This window comes from Carassius auratus, chromosome 13 (genome assembly GCF_003368295.1).
Source record: "Carassius auratus strain Wakin chromosome 13, ASM336829v1, whole genome shotgun sequence".
NCBI classification, from domain to species: domain Eukaryota; kingdom Metazoa; phylum Chordata; class Actinopteri; order Cypriniformes; family Cyprinidae; genus Carassius; species Carassius auratus.
Genome location: NC_039255.1, coordinates 9,181,945 through 9,184,700, shown reverse-complemented (window position 1 = coordinate 9,184,700; position 2,756 = coordinate 9,181,945). Strand labels below are relative to the sequence as shown.

Below are 2,756 nucleotides of genomic sequence, written 5' to 3'. Positions count from 1 at the left end.
GATACATTTAGTTGAGATGCAAATTGTATAGCGAAAGCCTGTGTGTGGCATCTATGGTCAAGAGAACAAAAATTGTTTGTGATATGTTGCGTTGCATTATTTGAGCCTGTTGGTATGGATTTAAAAGACGTATACAGGCATTATGTCTTGGTGTACAGTTTAATTTCAATGAATGATTTTTATCATCCAGGGTGGCCTTGCCTTGTTTGTACAACTGATGCCAATACTCATTCTGATCATAGTCTCGGCTCTCAGCCATGATGGTTTCCAGTCCTCCATACAGCCTCAGCCTCAGACCGTAAGACCAACATTGACCAAAAATGTGCATTGTCTTAAAACACACAAAAAAATCATGTGTACTTGGTGTATTAGTATTATACCCGTATTATTTAACACTGGTGTGTGTTTGATGGTTATAATGAAGCACTTTCCCTATCCCACTGTGTGTTCTGATTTAGCCGTCAAACTAAGCTAACAAAATATCGTTTGTCATCATATCTTTAAATCTCAGTGTTAAAGAAAAATGTTCAAAATCGAAGCAGAAATATGTTTATCTAGTTAAAGAATGATGGTTGTCATGCAAGTGATAAATATCTCTGACGTTGAACATTCCACCTGCTTTAGATCCATGGGCCACACAAACAGGCGACACACTGCCGCTCTGAAGGTGGCTTACTATGTGGGCGACCACTTCTCAGAAGAATACACGGGGATGAATCTTAAGAATGTTGAACAAAGTGTGGAGGAGGACTATATATCAAACCTGAGAAACAACTGCTGGAAGGAGAAACAACAAAGTATGTGACGCATATGAAGCTGCTTAAAGGGATACTGCATCTCAGAATTAATCATTTTCTCCCATGTCATTCCAAACCTGTAAAAGCTTTGTTTGTCTTCGGAACACAATTTAAGATATTTTGGATATTTGGATAGGCTTGTGACTGTCCCATTGACTGGCAAGTAAGTTACACTGTCAAGGTCCAGAAAATGAAAGACATCGAGAATAGTCATCTGATCAGAGAGACACAGTCAAATTGTTAAATGAAGTCGTTATTTTGTTTTACAAAAAGTATTGTCGTCGCTTCAGAACGATGGTCCACTGATGACAGTGAACTATTCTGATGATGTCTTTCATACTTTTCTGGACCTTGAAAGTGTAATTTACTTTCCAGTCTATGGGACAGTCACAAGCCTCCCGGTTTTCATCCAAAATATCTTAAAATTGTGTTCCGAAGACAAACGAAGCTTTTAGGGGTTTGGAACGACATAGATGTAAGTGAAGTATCTGTTTAATAATGCGTTTTCATAGATGATAATAAAGCAATGTTTCATATTTTCAACTTTGCCTGTCCACATAATGCAGGTGTAATTTTGCATAATGTTCTGAAAACCTAGACATCTGTGCTCTTGTTTGCAGAGGAAGGCTTGTTGTATCGGGCACGTTACTTTGGGGACACAGACTTATTCCAAAGGGCACAGAAAATGGCAACACCCAGTTGCTCGAAACTTTCAGAAATACAGGTTCTGTTACATGGACACTGAGTAGCAGTATGTGAGTTTACTTTGCTTTTCTTAATTTTCAATTGTTTATCTAGTTTAGCCAGTTGACCTGTTGGCTTTCTTTAAACGTGTTTTGTCATTTTGTTATTTTTTCAGATAGTGTCCTGTTGAGACGTCATTTGAAAATGATTATATACAGAAATGCTCTGTTCTCTTTGCTAAAATGGGACGTTGCATTGCACCAGTTCAAGAGAAGCAAAGAGAGCCCATCCTGGTGCCACAGGGATCCACTCTCATCTCTCCTTCAGAATCTGCAGAAAATTTCAAGTCATGGAAGATCTTGCCATCTGTGAAATGGTTTTAAATATGGATTTAAATATGTAATGAAATAAAACAAAGCATTGGATGATTAGCTGGTAGAGAGGAAAGTACACCGCTGTTAAATGGTAATCAATGCTGCTAGCTCACTGCTTTTATTTTATTTTATTTTATTTTTTCACCTTTTCTTCTCAAAAGCATTTTTTTTCAATACCAATATTTGGGTTTTCTGAGCCATTTCTGAAATTTCTAGTAGTATTTGATCCATTTATCTGACCACAGGGAAGTCAAATGATTAAGCTGGTGTCATTCAGCGTTCAATGAATTGTTCACTGTGGTTTTGCCTGTTGGATTTTTAAAAAGAATGTTTGATATTTATGCAAATGGAAAATGAATAATTGTATTTATTAAATAGTATCATACTATTTTCTTCCATTTTAATATTTTTTTAGACATTTTAAACATTGATTTTAACTGTGTTTTGCAGAATGTAGATGAGGGTTCTAAAGCAGAATCAAGTGCCTTGCCAGATCCAGGCTTACTGTAAGCTGTCTGCATTATGTAATATAGGAAGGAAAAACATCGATGCTTGACATTAATGTTTTCAACCAATAAGACACTAAAATTTTCTTGGAGATGAATATAAATACATGTTCTTTTTGCTAAATGTAGTTTAAAACCCAATTAATGTATAGTTTCACATTCCAAGCAAATGTTGCGTTTGCAGCAGTCATTTACAAAAAAATAAAAAATAAATTGTAGCATATAAATAGATTTTTTTTTTATGTTCTGAAATACTTGCATCCAGTGGTGCTTCAGAAAGGATGTCCGTCTGAAAGTAAAATGTTCATTTTGTACCCATCGTTGACTTACATCTAAAGAAAACAATGTTTGTAATCACCCAAATCAAAATGGATGAACCAAATTGAATTGGCCAA

The 2,756-nt window shown here is 35.7% G+C and overlaps 1 long non-coding RNA gene across 3 annotated transcripts; it reads left to right on the top strand.

The window, feature by feature from the left end:
* The first annotated feature begins 257 nt into the window (after window positions 1–257).
* Window positions 258–1,983, top strand: LOC113113165 (uncharacterized). 3 transcript variants are annotated; one of them, XR_003293557.1, is made up of 4 exons: window positions 258–298; window positions 625–797; window positions 1,418–1,548; window positions 1,657–1,983. It is a non-coding gene; the product is annotated as an uncharacterized LOC113113165 (long non-coding RNA). The 3 variants fall into 3 exon arrangements; XR_003293558.1 differs by having other exon boundaries at window positions 1,418–1,552; window positions 1,661–1,983; XR_003293556.1 differs by having other exon boundaries at window positions 1,418–1,552.
* The last annotated feature ends 773 nt before the right edge of the window (window positions 1,984–2,756 follow it).